Below are 17,465 nucleotides of genomic sequence, written 5' to 3'. Positions count from 1 at the left end.
GGGAGGGTCTGATGGGGGAGGGTCTGATGGGGAGGGTCTGTCGGATTTAAAATTGCGGTGCAGCTGGGGCTTTCAGCAAACCCTCTGGTCCAGGCTGCATCCCTCCAAGTAGCCAGTAGATGGCGCACAAAGCCAGGCTTGTGTCTAAGACCGCACAGCCCTGAGGCCGCAGCAACCACAGCCCTGCCTGGCTCCTTTGCTCTCATTTCCTGGATTTGAGCCTCCCGCCTACAGGCGGAGGGGGATCCGGAATAGTGCCACGGTGCGGGGCTGTGTCTGCTGGGGGGTCCCTGAGGCCTTGCTCCGGCTCAGGAAGGGGCACCATCTCCTGGGGGCCCAGGGCTGCACCCCAGGGGCTGAGTTGACAGTCTGTGCATGGCAGCTGTGGGTGGATCTGCTTCCAGTGAGCAGCTCCTGAGGGAGCGAGCACCGTCTCCCCCTCGGCCCACTTCTAGGAGGACGAGGTGTCCGGGGTTTCCCAGCTCCCTCTGGCGGGACACACAGGGGCACCGCAGCCCTGGCCACGCTGCGCCCGAGCAGAGCGCTCCGGACTGGCAGGGCACAGTGCCCAGAGCCTGGCTGGGCCAGGGCGCTTCCTGCAGGGTCTCCACCTGCCTCGCCCACCTGGGAAACAGCTGCAAAACCCACAGCAGTCAGGGGAGAGAAGGAATATTGAAAACATAATGAATATGCAGATTTTCAAGCTACCCCTGACACACAGGACTCTGCACTTGGGACCTGGGTCGAAGCCATGGCAGCTGGGGACTGCCGTCCTGTCCTGACCTGACAGGCAGAGTGAGGGGGCCGCACCCCATCTAGGGGACAACCTGAGTCTGACTGGATCCTGGGGAGGGGTGAAAGGCAGGAAGCCCCTGGGCCTGGGAAGAGGCACCAGGCGCAGCCGCACTGGCCCAAGGGCCCCCGGGGCTTTACGTCTGGGGCAGCCCCAATGCACAGCTCCACGGTGCTCCCAGATCCAACACCTTCTATCACCTTTCCTCTCTTTGTGCTGGGAGCTGAGCTCTGAGCTACAGTCCCAGCCATTTTTACTTTGGGCTGGGTCTCATGAAGTAGTGAAATTGTCCAGGCTAGTTTTGAACTTGGGATCTCCTGCCTCAGCCTCTCAGTGTGCTGGGACTATAGCTGTGCCCCACCATGCCTGGCTCAGATGCAAAGCTTTTTGCATGCCAACATGACATCTCATGTGGAAAATGCCAGCCTGGCCTCCTGTGACAGGCCCCAGGGGTACCCATCATCTCATCCCATCCCATCCCATCCCCATCATCTCATGCAGATGAACATATTCCAATCTGAGAAAACCCCAAATCCAAAAGCTCTTCTGGTCGCGAGCGTTAGGGATGAGGGCTACCCTACGTATACTGTTAGGAGCGGTGTTTCACGGAAATTATTTTAGAATTCGTGGAAAAGCCATGCTCTCATGGTTTCCTTCCTGCTGTTTTTAATCATCAAATGGAGACCAGAAAGTCCCATGGCCCCAGTAATTGGGTGGAGGAAGAGGCAAGGGGCGTGGGGAGGCCAGTACCCCTGCCGGCGCTCCCAGGGGTGGGTGGCCCAGGCCTCCCCTGAGAGCCCCTTTGTGGTTGTGGGAGCTGGAAACCAGGGCTCGAACTTTCAACCCTCCTGTCTCAGCCTCCCGGGCTGCTGGATTACGGGCACGTGCTGCCACACCCAGCTGGAAGGTAGCCGTCCTGTCCCATGAAGGCCTTGCCCAGGGAGCCAGTGTCTCTGAACTGGACTTGTACCACTAGGCGTGGCTTCCCGGTCTTGCCCATCTGAAAAATGGGATGATCCAGGGCATGGTGCGGGGACACTCTTCACAGGGCTCTGGCGCCTCACTGCTGCCCCCAAGCCTTCCCAAGTAGCAGCACTCAGAGGTGGGGGGGCCTCCTGCAGATTCTACCTTCGTGCCTCCCGTTCTTATGAAGCACCCCCGCCCCATCACGCTGAGCAAACTGGAATCCTCTCCGCAGAGCAGATCGTGACATCCAGGTGTTTTCTCAGGGTGACAGGTGTGCGTGGGTCGTACTCGCTGCGGGGGAAAGGAAGGTCCGTTCTGCAGATGCCTCGGGAGCTGCCCCTGGAGTGCGCCATGTGCAAGCCACGGTGCTGCGCTCAGACTCATCAGGGTGGATATTTATCATTTACAGTAAACCCAGCCAGAGGTCACGAGGGGTCCTTGCGCGTGACCGCCTGACGGGAACTGTCACAGAGGACTGCCAGAGCCGCGAGCCTGCAGAGGCCGGCGCAACCTATGCAAGGTCGTCTGCCCCGCCGCTGCCTGCCCAGCCTTGGCCTGGTGCCACTCTTGCATCGATCCCTGTAGCCAAGGATGATGGCATCCAGAGATCTGGTGCGGTCTTCTCAGCGCGGCCTCTGAAGACGTCCCCTTGCCTCGGCCCTCCTGGACGCGCTCCGAGTCCCTGCCACGGGAGGAAGAGCAGGACTCTGTCCGGGCCCAGGGCGGGGAGGTGGGGCCAGCCCGGGGCCCTCGAGGGCTCAGGGATTGGGGGCCAGGGCAGTCGAGGGGACCCAGGTGCTCTAGGCACAGAGCGTGTGCAGTGTGGGCCACCCGGGGGCCCTGCCAGCGGCCCCTCTGCCTGGCTAGTCTCCCTTGCTGGATTCTGGTCCCACCTGTTGGGTCCCCGAGCTTGGGGTCCATTTTGAGGGTGGGCGACGGAGGTTTCTCGGCCCAGCTCCTCCCCGGGGACACCTGGGGTCCTGGTCCTAGTTCCCTGGCTCTGCCTGGATGTCCCTTACACCGGACAGGGAGCAGGTCAGAGAGGCGGACTCCGAGTGGGGAGGGGCGGCCCCAGAGGCGCAGGGAGAGTGGGAACCGAGGTCCCGCACAGGCGCCTCCTGTGGCCAACTCTGCCTGCACTCAGCACCATCTTGGTGGGACCGGAGGGAGGAGGAGGGATCCCTCCAGTGCAGCGGGCACTGGGGGCCATGAAAGGCCAGTCTTGGCCTCTGACCCTTGTCCTTAACTCCCTCGGGAGCTGCTGGCAGGGATAGATGCCCGCGCCCCGGCCCGGCCTCTGGGACAGCTGGTGACAGCTGCACCTGCCCTCTTTCCTTCTTCCCACCGGCTGGCTGGGCACCTGGAGGCTCCTCCTGCAGCCTCGGCCCCGAGTGTGTCTGGCAGCTCCCCACGGGGCACTCCCAGGCCCTCGGCTTCCCCCGGCCCGGGAAGGAGGCCCTTTCTGCTCTGTGCTCGGTGTGAAGGACGCCACACCCCAAGATGGCTATCTCCTGTCCCCGGGAAACAAACACACACAAACACACAAACAGCAGGCACTGCTGGCCCAGGGCCCTGGCACGCGGCACCAGGCCCTGGCTGCCGCATCTGTCCCGGACAATGCACAGTGTTCCTCGTCCTGCAGATGCGCGGGTCCACACTGCGGCTTTGGGAAGAGGCCTTCGTCCGCGTAGGGGCTGGCTTTGCGAGGACCCTGCTCGCCTGCCCTGCCTCCTGTGAGGGTCTGAGGGGCAGTGCTGCTGCGATCACCCCCAAGGGGCCCTGGTGCCCAGCCCTGGTGTCACTGCCAAGCACAAGCTCAAGATACCGAATCTCGGACCGAGAAATAAACGCCTCGGATGCAGAAGCAGGGCCATGGCCCAGAGGTTTGAAGCAACACCTTCTTGCCTGGGTCTCTGAGATCAGCCATCCCATGTGGTCTACCTGGGCTAAGGAGAAGGCGGCTCAGTGCTGTGGCCAGGGGTCGACAGGCCGTCTTATTGATCATCCAGAATTAAGACATGGATGGGGAAAACATCAGGCTAATGCAGATTAATCTAAAAGTCCCACTGGGGGCAGCACTGATGTCTGCCAGGTCCCGGCAGGAGGGCAGCTACGGGCTGGCGGAGAACACGGGAGTTGGGCAAGAACCAGCCGCAGTGTTCGGTGTGGCTCAGCGGGCTCTGCAACCGTATCACAGAAGCTCCGCATTTGGTAACTGGGTGGTTGCCTTAGATCAGTAAAAGCTAGAACGAGTCCAGGTGTCTATGCACGCATGCACGAGAAGCAATGGAGAACCACGCTGAATGTCTTCTACTACAGTAAGCGACAACTGAACACACTCATCCCCCTCGCTCTGAACACACTCATCCCACCGTCCTGCCACTTCCTGCGGCAGCTCTGGAGTCCTCTTTCCTGAGGGTCTTCAGTTGCACTGTCCAGGCTCCCTCAGTGTCCTGAGTGGATTCAAAACGTTTCCCTTTCATGGTCATTTTGATCTTGGGAAAAGCCAGAAGCCACACGGGGCCGGATCAGGTGAATCAGGTGGATGAAGAACCCAGCGTCATGATTTAATGAGGGTGCTTTTCTGTTGGGCGCCATGGGCAGCAGCGTCCCTGTATTTCTGATCACACTTTGTAAAGACCCTCAGGACAGAGGACTCCAGAGCTGCCGCAGGAAGTAGCAGGATGGTGGGACGAGTGTGTTCAAAGTGAGGGGGATGAGTGTGTGGGAAGGGAGAGGAGAGTTCTGAAGGAGATTCATGGCCGTGTGTCTTTTACTGTAATCGAATCTAAAAGTTCAAACCCTCATCGCTGTCTTCCTGCATCTCCCCTGGGGGCTCCTGGGCACCTTCTGCACCTGAGGAGTGTTTGTTTGTTTGTTTGTTTGTTTTTTATTTTAAAAATAAAAGGAGGAAAACATTCACAGACAGACAACCTTTTACAAAATAGCAAAAGAACAGTACAGATAATACAGAGTTACAAACAGTGGTAGGAAATTAACAATGCTTGTTGTATTACATATCGATAACTTCAAAGTGGTTTCTCATGAAAACAGATAGAGACATGCAATATTGATCAATCAAGGACTCATTGGCAGTTTCTTTCAGCGAAGAAATAGAAGATAGTAGAACAACTATGTTAGCTATCCTGTATATACATACATACAAAATTTCTCCTTCTTTCCCTTCTCTTTTCTGAGGAGTGTTTATCTCCATCACACCCGGCACATTTGCTCCTCCCAAGGCTGCGGCTGCAGTTTCCACAGAGCACAGGGTGACTTTGCCCCCTCCAGCCTCCCTGGTCGCCCCCTCAGAGTCTGCCGGCAGGGAGCGGCTCCCCTCTGCTTCCTGCCTGTCCCCAGGCGGCAGCGCCTGCTCTGCCTCCTCCCCTTCCACATGGAGTTTCCAAGCAGGGAACAGGAGGTGGCATCCTGGCCCCCATGGAGAGGTCACAAGGGTGCCAGGCTGGGAGGCAGCGGGCATGAGTTCAATGCTAAAGGACTCCAGGCACTGCAGGCTCAAGTGAGCTGGGGCAGGTGGGGAGGACAGGGCGGGACAGAGGCCCTTCCTGTCAGAGCACTTAGTGGCATGACCTGGCCTCTGGTGGCCGTGGGATTCGCCACCAGCCCTTCCTCACGTGTGGCCTGCAGGACCCTCGTTTTCTTAGTTTCCAGAGAAACTCAGCATGGTGAGCTCAGAGCAGGAGCTTCCTGGGGAGCTGCGGCCCCTCAGGGACTTTGCCACGGGATGGAAACTGTGTCCAGGGGAGCTGCAGAGGGCAGAGGTGGCCGAGACATGCGGGCACGGGGACCTGAGAGCCTGCTTTATGTCAGCTGGTTACACATCACAGCACGAAGCAACACTCAGACCCACAGGGACGGACATCCAGACCTGTGTGGACAGACACACAGACATGAAGTGACAGACGACAGCCGGCTGCCCCACTTCCCCCGCTGCTGCCCACACGGCCCTCAGAGTCCCGGCTCTAGCATGCAGCAGGGCGCAGCAGGCTCAGGGGTGGGACGGGGGCTACAGGGTGGGTGCGGTAGCCCAAGCAGGTAGCCCGGGCTTCCAGCTCCGGAAGGGAGCAGCAGCTGTGGAGAAGGGACCGAGTCCGGAGCAAGGAGCTTTGGGGTTCAGTGGGCAATGGGGGTGGAGAGCAGGTTTTGGGGCTCAGCCTCGTGGGCCCCAGCAGACAGGCCGGGAGCGCCGCATGGTCGCTTCTGCGTGGTTGTGTGAAGCAGGGGGCAGACCCCGGGCACAAGTCGGTTGCAGAGAATGAAAAGGCTTTCAAGACCGGGATACACTCCGAGCTGCTGTCTTCCTGCTGTGACCCAAGTCCCCTGTCTGCGAGAAACGCCCCTACTGCTGTGAGCCTCCTCTGCCTAAACCACGGCGGCTTAGTGTAGGTGAGCCCTCACCTGCGGCTGGGATGCCTGTTCTACCTCTTCGCGCTGAGAAACTGCATTTACTCGGGTTTTTGGTTCATCGTAAGAAATCGGACTTCCTTTTCCACCTCAGTAGCTTTAAGCCTCTGGGCTCTCTCGCTTGCTAATCCAGCAAGCAGCGATGGGACAGGATTCAGACCTCTCTTCAATGAGTGAGCTGGGTTTCCTTCTTTTTAAATGGAAAAATATGCAGTCAAAAGACAAATGATCAGAGCTAATCTGAAATGCAACGGAAAGCTTTGATTTAAAAAATGAGGATCTAGAGACCCGCCCCGGAGGGGGAAAAGGAATCAGAAGGGAAACAGAATCAATGTGGCTACCGAGGCGCCGTGCTCCCTGAGACCTGCAGCCTCACAGCCATGACGGGGAGAGGACGTCAGGTCCAGTGGCTCCAGGGGCCACCACGGAACACCGGGCTAAGGCGCTCCCCCGCGGGAGGGGAGAGAAGGTGGGGAGGGGGTGTCCGTGTGCCACTCTGCTTGTTGTGAGTGTCACAGGTGCCTGAGAGGCAACTTACAAAGAGCAAAGGTTTACCTGGCTCAGCATTTCAGAGGTTCTGGTCCGAGGCCAGGCGGGGCCCAGGCTCTGGGCCACGGCTGTGGGGGAGGCCGGCAGGTGACGGTGACGATGGTGGAGAGGTGTGGCTGAGCAAACTGCTCACATCCTGGCCAGGAAGCGCAAGAGAGGATGAGGAGGGAGGGGTCCCACAGCCCCCTTTGAGTCACGCCCTCAATGGCTGACCCACCTCCCACCTCCTCCCAGTAGCGCCCGCCAGGACCATGCTGGGGACACGCCCGCCTTCGGGACATTTCAGATGCAAATTATCACAGCCCTCAGGCCTATCTGCACCTGAGAGCAAAAGTCAGTGTCTCTGAGGATTACAAGACATGGGGCAAACACAGACGAGGCAACAGGTCCCTCACGGGGCACTGAGTGTGAGAACGTGGGAGAACGGAATGTGACAGGAAGCCCAGCCCTGTGCCTGTCCTAGCTGTGCTCAGATGCCTGAGGGACCGAGAAGGCCTCAGGAACTCCGCACGCAGCCCGCGGGTCCCCTGGGGTAGGAGGCGGTGGGTGCCCAGGACCCTGGAGAGCCTTAGAGTGCGGCGAAGACATAGCACATGCCCTGCCGCGGAGAGCCGTCCACCACATGTGCGTTTCCCAGCGCCACTACTGATAGGAGACTCTTCTAATTGTTAATTTTTAAATTTTTACTTGTGTTTTTCTGTGAGACACTGGAGATTGAACCCAGGGCCTTACCACGGAGCTGCATCCCCAGTTTGTTTTAATTTTGAAACAGTGTCCCACTAAATTGCTAAGCTGCCCAGGCCGGGTTTGAACTTGTGAACCTCCTGCCTCAGCCTCCTGAAGAGTGCTGGGATCACAGAGGAGCGCCACCACACCCACCTTTTAACGTCTTTCTGTATTGTCTCCAGCCTTCTACTATGAAAAAGTTTCAGAGGCACACAAAGGTTGAAAGCATGGTGCAGCGAACACCACCTATCCGCCGCCAGATCGGGGTCGGCAGGCTGTCCCTGTGGACCCCCCTCACCCGCTCCCTGGCTTTGTCTGGCTTGCAAGCTAAGAAAGGCTGTTACGTTTCTAAACACTTGTGCAATAGCCAAAAGAAGGGAAATCCATGAAAACGGCGTGGAATTCATAGGACCCACGGACAAAGCTCTCCTGGAGCACGGGCCCGCATACTCACTGAGGTGCTAGCCCTGGAGTCTACCACAGCAGAGCAGGGTGGCCGTGTCAGGTGCCGAGACACCGCAGGGGCGAAGACTCGTGGGGCGGGGCACGTAGAAGTGTACAGGAGGTGACTGGGTCGCCAGTGGTTGGTGCTTTGTTCCCCAGTAAAGGTACAGTCTTCCTAACCCTTTCCAGCTTATTCTATTGGTTGAGAGAACGGTGAATGCCGTGTTGCATGTTTTCTTTTTTGTTTTTGTTTTTTTTGTACCAGGAATCAAACTCGGGACCTCGTGCTTGCCAGGCAGGCACGATTCCACTGAGCTATATTCCCGGCTCATGTTTTCTTTTTTAATGGGCTGTGCTCTGCGGCCTTCGTGCCCGCATACACTGACAATGTTTACATCGGGCTCAGCACACTGATCTCCAGCTCCGACTGCTGATGTGTCTGTGGCCCCTTGTAGATCTGCCCGCTTCCCCTGTATCTATATTTTGTTTTTCTGTTTTTTTTTTTTTTGTTTTTTTTTCCGGTACCGGGAACTGAACCCACGACCTTGCGCTTGCCAGGCAGGCGCTTTGCCGCTGAGCTAAATCCCCAGCCCCCTGTATCTATATTTGAAGTTCCATAATTGGGCCTGCACACTTTGGGATTCTCATATCCGCAGGATAAATTTACCCCCGTATCATTCTGAAGGATCCCTCTCTATGGCACGTCGTGATATTTAAAATGGATCTCTTGCAGGCAGTTATGTATTCAGATCCTCCTTTCTGTCCATGTGACACCCTCCTGCTTTTAATGAGTGCTCAGCCATGCACAGGTGAGAGCATCTGGGGGTGTGCTTGTATTTAGATCTACCACATACAGTTTGTTTCATCTGCCCACCAATTCACATCCATCCACCATTTATCCGTCCTCTGTGCTTTTTCCTCCCTTATTTGGATTAGTTGAGTATGGACTATCTTTTTTTCTCATTGTGGTAAATCATGTAAAACAAAATTTGTTGTTATTTTGAGACAGGGTCTCACTTTGTAGTCTAGGCTGGCCTGGAAATTGCAGGGATCCTCCTGCCTCAGCCTCTGGAGTGCTTGGATGACAGGTGTGTGCCACCATGCCCAGTGGGGGAAAAAAAACTTGAGTAGTTTTCAATTTTATCTCCAGCCTGGGCTTGTTAGTCATGCTTCTTTGTTCCTGAGTAGTTCTCTCCTGCTTTTTAGCATCATTCTCTATGGCTGCATCAGCTTACCCCAGCCTCCCTCCACATTCCATGCCCTTCTCACCTGGAGGGTAGAAGAGGCTTCTAACAGCCTGTGTCCACCCTTTCTTGTGCACCAGGGCTGGTGTAAAGCACTTCTCTTTACACACTAGGAATCCACAATAAACAGTCTTCCTTTCTCAAGTGGGTCTTTGGGAATCACAATTTAATAGGAAAATTATCTTTAATTACATACATTGTTAGCCTCAAATGCCAAGATGACCGAGCCAAGGCCCGCCTCTTCCCCTGGCCTCCCAAGGGGACTGTTTGTACTTGGATTGCGGCGATGTTTAATGCTGCTTTTATTTATTTGTCTTTTTGCTACTTTAGACAATAGGACTCTTGAGAACACAAACAATCTCTATTCATCTCGGGCCCTCGCACGATTGATTCCCGAGGCGCAGCAGGGCCTGTCTAGTGCTGGACGTCGCCGATTCCCCCACGGCCTGCTGACCGGCTGTGGGGAGGACAGGGCCGCCGAAAGGCGGACCCTAGACACAGTCCCACAGGCAGGCCAGGAGCCAGGACCACGGACTGACGCCAGGGACACCTGCTCCTCTGTCCTCACTCTGCAAAAGTTGGCAAGAGGGCGGGCAAGCACAGCCATCAGAGTGCGCTTCAGCGAGACCCGGCTGACCTCGGCCACACCCAGAGCCTCAGGCCGTGGCCATGTTCCCGGTCCTTGTCTTGAAGCCACGGGTGAATCTGGTTCTGAGGGACGAGACTGTGGGTGGAGCTGGAGAGGGAGACTGGGTCACATCTGGATCTGTGTTCTACTGCCCTGGAATGTGACCCAGAGCCCCATTCTTGCTCTCAATTTCACTGGGGAAACCGAGGCAGGCAGGTGGGCAGCTTCATCCAAGGTAAATTCTCAGCAACTGCACCGGAGCCTCGCGTGCTCCCGAAGGAGAGCATCGCTTCTTTGGGAGTGGAGCTTCCCGCTAGAGCTCTGAGGTTCTGTGCCCGAGGCAGGGAGGGCACGGAGATGGAAGGAGTGAACCACGTGCCCTGCGCGCCGGTGGGGTGGGGCTTAGGGCCCGACTCTAAGGTTTGGGTGTCATTTTCCTAACCTAACCAGAGGCTCCCGACAGTAACCCCCCAGTCAGGTTCTGTAAGGCAGGACGTGTACTAGGAAGTATTGGGGATCTATTAAGTGGAAGGGTTTTCTTTCACATATGAAACTGTCTTCCTGTCCTGCGTCTTCTTTAGTAGCACACACGTATCACACACCCGTGTCAGGACGAGGTGGGCTCTGTCCCGCTGCCCTGGCAGAGGCCCTGGGCTCCCAGCTGAGCCTGCCTGTTGCCCAGCGCCCTCTGGGTTTCCCTCCGTCTTCCTACACACGTGTGCACGGTTACCCATCAGCCCTTTCCCTGCACCATGGGGCCGGACGGGTTCTGAGGCTTGGGTGCTGCAGAGCTGCTTTTCCTGCCTCACTTTGTAGCCAGGCGCTGCGGGGCAGTGAGAGACCTGTGGCTGCGGAGGGGCCTACACCTGGCTGCCCACCCTCAGCCCCGTTGCCACGCCTGGAAACCACCAGCCCCAGCCAGGGCGTCCATCCAGACGTGGGCACACTGGGGCCCGCAGACATTCAGCACCTCACCCAGCGTCCCGTGACCTCCCTAGGGGGTCATCTAAGTCCTGGGTCTGCCGAGTCTCCTGTGCATGTGTGTTCTCAGAGCAGTGTCCCTCTGCAGCCTGGGTCAGTGGCCCTGGGACAGCACTGTGGTGATCAGGGGTGGCATGGAGAGGAGACAGGCTGCCTTGAGAAGCGGCTACCCCTCTGGACATTGGGAGGACCCGACAGGCTGCAGCTGTGGGGGTGGCCGGGACTCCCAGCATCCAGAGGGCCAGGGACTCTGGGGAAACTCTCTGAGCTCAGACTAAGGCCAAGAGCCGATGGAAAAGCCCATGTTGGGTCCATCCAGGCCTCGCCAGGATGGATAGCTGCCAGGTGTGGCGGTGGGGCAGGGACCTCTAACTTGAAGGTTCTGGGAGGAATAGGCTGGACTTTTCCCCAAGAGATGCCCTGTGGCTCCTTGGGGAGAGGAGGTTGCATAGTTGTTCCAGAACATTCCAGAGCACCCACCATGACTTCCACAGGCTCCAGCACAGGAAGCAGTGAAATGGCTCCTTTGCTTTAAAAAGGCCCATCACACTGGAGAGTAGAGTTCGCTCAAAATGTGTAACTAGACCTAACTGATTCAAAAATGACTCCAAGAAAGTCAGGTATTGTTTTAGAAGTTCCATTAACTCTCCCAAAATGATCAGGTATCATGTAGTAAACTGCTACTTTGGAGCATTTAATGACATTCTAGCGCCTGGGAAATTTTATCTCATTTCATAACATCCGTGTGTGTGTGTGTGTGTGTGTGTGTGTGTGTGTGAGAGAGAGAGAGAGAGAGAGAGAGAGAGAGAGAGGAGATGAGAGAGGCCTGGGAAAATTATGTATATGTACGAAGGTTTCTCTGTACCTCTAAAATGTAGATCATCCCTCTCGGTGGCCTGAATGAAGAGCTAGTTCATTCTATTTTGGGGGATTATGTGCTATAGTTTCTTTAAAATGCCACCTGAGACCACGCCACAAAAGAGGGCTGTCTTAGCCAGGCTGTCTCTGAACTGCCACCTCCCCAGCCGGCTTCACATGGTGGGACAGGACATTGCTCTCCCCTGTGGAACCCAGGGGACCCACAGTACCCCACACTCTGCCTCTGATGTCACTTGCCTCTCTCCTTCTTGTCCTTGTATCCCTCAAAAGTGCTCTTGAGGCAGGCTGGCTAGGGGGCCCCGGTGTCCACCTCCAGACAGAGTTAACCACATTAAGAGGCAGAGAGCGCTTCCCATTTATTCTAGGGCTGGAAGGCCAGGAAAGACTCTGAGTGGTCCAGCCTGGTCACATGAGCATGCCCAACCAATAGCATTGGCCAGGAGGTAAGTGTTCTGATTGGTTGGGGCTGGACCATGTGGTTCCCAAACAGTACCATACTAAGCCTCATGGGAAGGATGCCATCAGGTCAAGGATGGCTCTTGTCAGAAGGGCAGAGGCAGGTGCTGAGTTCTTCCTTCAGTTACCTTAATGTTGAGAGGACCATATTCTCATCCGAATCCTTTCTGGGTTGATGGAGACCACTGCAAAGCGGCTCTGAGCAGGCTCTAACATTAACCAATCGGCTTTCCTTGTTTACTTTGAGTCTGTCCGAGGCCTAGGCCCCTTGTCTAAGGCCACAGCTCAGGATGCCTGGCTCCAAGCCCAGTTAACTAAACGGAGACTGCAGCTGCAGGCTCCACAGTCCTACAACAAATGTCAACCTGAAGATAACATAGTCTCCGAATTAGCATCCTTTGCTACCTGGGGAAGTCTTTGAACCGTGTCCCAAGATTCCACTCAGATTCCCGAGTTTTCTTCAGTATCCCCGTCCTTAGCTTGAAAACCAAGTAAATACAGGTGTCCAGAGAAGTCATCTTAGCCCCCAGGGCATCTCGAATTCTGTTAGAGGGTTTTGAAGTTCCTGGAGCCCCACAATCACACCACTTGATTCTTTTATTTAAGGCTTTGCCATCCACTCATTTGGGAGCTTGTGGGCCTGACTGAAGTGGGAAAAAGGAACAAGCAGATGCCTCCTTGTACTCAAGCACTGTCTTAGAGCTTAAGTTTTTGTTTCCGGAGTTGGTTTCTTGTAAATAGTTACCTCACCAGATACCACCCCATGCTTTGTCGTAAGACCTCTTGTCCCCTTCGTAAAATGTCCAACACCATTGTTCCTTTGTCACAAGCGAAGCCCGTGCTTTGTAGGAATATTTCTGTGGCTGCCCTAAGCCATATCAGACAAAAACCTAATCACCCCCCTAGACCCAGAACTAGACCCTGAGCTAGAACTGTATACATATTCTCCTCTCCTACCCTTCAGGGTCTCTGCTTGGTCATGTCCTGGGTGCCCCCTGCTAACAAACTTGCTTGCCTCTGAATCCAGCCTCCATGCGTGACTCAGTTAAATAAGAGTCTTTGCCACAACATCAGCAGTCCACAATAACTAAGGAATATTGTTGACCCGTTACTGGGTCAAGGCTGTGTCCCGGTGCACAAGTGTACACCTATGCCTTGTGTTTATTTATTTAGGCTTTTGTTTTGTTTTGCTTTCTGAGGCAGGGTCTTGTTACATAGTTCACACTGGTCTTGAGGGCCGGGGATATAGCTCAGCAGCACAAGCGTCTGCCTGGCAAGCGCAAGGTCCTGGGTTCCACTCCTGGTACCAAACTGGCCTTGAATTCACTATGTATCCCAGGCTGGCCTTGAACTCAGAGGGGTTATTGCTGCCTCAGCCTCACAAGTGCTGGGATTACAGATGTGTACCCTATGGCTTGTATATTATCTAGAAAACCCCTCCTCCCGCTGTGACGGTGTCCGGCTTCATTTCTTCGCAGGTGGCCCACGTGATACACTTCAAATTGGATTTCAGGAATTCTGGACGATTTAGCCAGCTCATTGCCCGCACCTCTGTGGTGAGCTTGTGATGCTGGAACGCCTCTCAACTTGTACTTTCCACCCATTGTCGTGGCTATTCTAGTTTCTTAGAGGACTGACCTCCGCCTGCCAGGAATGTGCTGGGTTTTCGCAGCCATTGTCTTGACAGTGTCCTCACTGAAAAGATAGGTTTGTGCTAATGTTGTTTGGACAATTAAATGCCAATGTCTCATACTCTGAGTAACCAATTTATAGATAACAAGCAACACAGTAACCATTGTTACCCTCCTATCATCTTGTTTTGGAATTTTTTTGTTTGTTTCTTTTTCTTTAAAATAATTTTTTTTTTTTAAAATAAAAAAAAAAAAAAAAAAGAAGAAAACGTCCAGCTTTTGGGGCGCTGTGCACACCTTCCCCGAGCCTCTCCCTCGCACGGGGCACAGCGTCTCAGCTTCGCGGGTTTCCGTGGCGCCCCCGTGCTGCCCCTTGGACAATGTAACCTGATGGTCTTCGGAGAAACGGCCACAGTTTATCTTCGTGAAGCAGTGACAGGCTGCTGTAGCTTTGAGACTGCGGGAGCCTCTCCCGACGCACCCGCCCCGCCACCCGGGCTGCCTCCCTGAGCATCGGCAGATGCGCCGTGCTGGTGCTTTGTCTCCAACACACCCCCAAGCGCCACCCTGCTCATTCCACAGTCGGCCCTGCTCTCTGTCTCTGGAAAGATCCTTTCGCTGAGCTCTACAGAACACGGACTCTTGGTCAAAACTCCTTCAGCGTTCGCTGTGTTTCGGGTGCCTGATCAGGCACGTGTTTGCGCACTCATAGCAAAGGCGCAGACTTCCCTCTGTTAATAGACTAAAACGGGGCTGGGGACCCAGTTTTCACAGCTTTGGGGGCTTCCCACTGCCTGCCTCACACGGAGTTTGCACCACAGCCGGTACTCAGGTACCTTAAAGTAGACCCCAGGCCTCTCTCAGCATTTTGTGTTTTTGTTTTTTTGTACTGGGAATCCAACTCAGGACCTTGCGCTTGCCAGGCAGGCTCTTATGCCACTGAGCTATATCCCCAACCCTCTCTCAGCATTTACAAGTGAGTTTCCTTCTGCTTTCTATTTGCAGCCCTGCGCGCTGCCCTCACTGATTGTAAGCTGACAGTCCCTCCACCCGCAGCCGGCCGTGAGGTCCCTGCAACCCCGGAGTCCTTTGGGGGTTTGCTGACTGCTACACAGTCCCCACAGGAGGCCTTGGGGTTTATTGTTTCTTTGTGGGACCCCAAAGGGTGGGGGCTTGAAGACTCAAGATCTGAGAGTCTCTGGGAAGGGCTCAGGATTACTGCCCCCCCCCCCAGGGGCGACGGTGCACCTCCCCAAGGCTGGGAAGGACCACAGGGAGTCGGGGACAGCACCATTCAGGTCTAACTGAGAACTCAAAGTCACTGCACAGCAAAGGGGCTGATCTGGTGATCCCCTTCTTCCACCCCAGACCCCGACAACACACAGGGATAGGACGGAGAGGAATTTCATTTCTTGCATGATGGAAAAATCCTATTTGATTTCTTAGAAACGTGGGTTTCCTCCAGCAAAATGCTCCTGGATTCTTTTTGGAAAATAGGCCACTTTAAAGTGGTTAAAATGATCTTGGATGCATTCGCGCACGACTACACCGAGCGCTTCATGCAAACATTAAAGCTAAAAATACAGCCCCGGTTTTTGCTCTCCTTGCGATTTTGACATCCCTTGTATTAAAACACCGAGCAAGCTTCTATCTGATGATTAGCTTTCCTATTTCAGTTAAACACTTCAAAAGTTTCTTTTTTTTAAGCTGTGGGAAGATCATGAGAGGGAGAGAATTTGGACTTGTTCAGATGTCCAAATGCATGTAGAGATGGGTCACATTGCACGATCAGTGCCCGCATTTTGAGAAACAGGATTGCCTCATGGTCAGAGCAGAGACCTAGGTGGAGGTGGGCACTGCTGCGTGCTGACCCGGGGACCCTGATCTCTCTGTCTTGGCCCTGTAACGCTGACCGAGCACCTCCTCGGCTGACGTACAGAAGGGTACGGTCACAAAGGAATCCCATCCTCCATCTTCCAGATGCTGCGTGTGCCTTCCAGGAGTGTTGCTGCTCTCCAGGCCTGACCAGGGACAGGAGCAGAAGTCCTGTTCATCCGGGTGCTCGGGGACACTTGTCATTAGCAGACTTCACATGCATGAGCGTGTGTGCTACCGCTTGCCTCTGTGGTGTCGCCCAAGGCCCATGTCTGTCTACCAGGTATTTGAGTTTCCTTTGTGAATTTCCTGTTCACCTACTGTGTACAATTTAAATAGCAGGTGGTTTTGTTACTTGTTAGTCTAACCATTGCCACTTTGTGGTTGAATTACACATTTATAGTAAGATAGTCTGATTTTATCAGACTTGTACAATGTATTGACCTTAGACTATGTTGTGGTTTGGGGGCTATTGCAAGGGGAATAATATAATATAGGACACATATTTGATAAGGTTATTTGTAATAGTCACCCAAAGAATCATATACAAGAGAGTGCAGGAAATCTGTCCACACACTAAAGACCAGAGAATCCAGCTGAGGGTCTGGATCCCACGGAAATGCCCCTCATGAGTCCAGCTGAGGACCTAGAGCTCATAACAATGCCTCCCATGAATCCAACTGGAGGCCCAGAGCCCATGACAATATCCCATGCAGGCCTGTTTCACGTATATGCTCTGGGAAGGCCCAAATGTCAGTGGTGGAAGCTAGAAAGTCTGTGCCAGCGGGATGAAGGATCTGTGCTAGCAGGCTGAGGGATCTACATTGGAGCCAGGAAGCCATGCGCAAAGAACCAGAGCTCCCCTGAAAAGTAGCACAGCCATCCTCAGCAACAGTGAGGTCCCGAGCTCCTCTGATGGTTAAGAAAGCTGAGTTCCCATCAGGAAAGCCAACAGAACAAGCTTCTCCAGGAGACAGGGCAGTGCACCATCCTCCCCTCCAGAGCCAGGAAGTGATGCTCAAAGTGAGGACCAGAGCTCCCCTAAAGTGAATCAAGGCCATTCTCAGTGCCAACTAGGTCCCGAGCTCCTCGGAGGATGAAAACACCTGAAATCATCAGGAAAGCCAGTATGACAAGCTCCTCCAAGAGAACCGACAGCTCCTTCCAGCTTCTCTCAGCTTCCAACAGGCTCCCAACAGCTTCTACCAGCTCCCAACAGCCTCTCCTCTTCTTCTCCAGTTCTGCCTCCTATGCTGCCGGCAACAATCCTCAGGTGGGTCTCCCACACCCAGCACCACGTTTATTAAGTTCAGCTGCATGTTATAAGTTGCCCACCAGTTGTCAATCCACCACAGACGATCACCTTAAAATGTTATATTCTTTAAAACAATTTGTATGTGATGAAGATTTTCTAATTCTTGAAGCTTTGATAAAACTCATCTGGAAATCTACCCCAGAAGTTGAGAGTGGGGGAATTTTGACTACCTGTGCAATTTATATGACAGTTAATGGGATTTTTACTTTTTCTTGATTCAATTTTGGAGGATTTTACCTTTCTAATGGCAATCAGTTATATTACTGTTTTCTGTCTCATTGGTTGAAGACATTTAGAGTGTTTTCTTAAATGGATTTCAATTTATATTCTATATTTTTTTTGTCTTTTTGAGACAGTTTCACTATCTAGTTCAGGCTGGCCTTAAACTCACAGCAATCCTCCTGCCTCAGCCTCCCAGTGCTGGGATTACAGGTGTATGTCACCACGCCTGGCAATACATTTAACCTTAATATGTGGAACATCTAGTATAAAGTATATCAAATAAATGATATTCATTAAGCCAGAAAAGGAAAATAAAGAAGATTTTACATCA

Source organism: Chinchilla lanigera, unplaced genomic scaffold, assembly GCF_000276665.1.
Source record: "Chinchilla lanigera isolate Chin_1 unplaced genomic scaffold, ChiLan1.0 scaffold00006, whole genome shotgun sequence".
NCBI classification, from domain to species: Eukaryota; Metazoa; Chordata; class Mammalia; order Rodentia; family Chinchillidae; genus Chinchilla; species Chinchilla lanigera.
Note: the sequence above shows the minus strand (reverse complement) of the source record.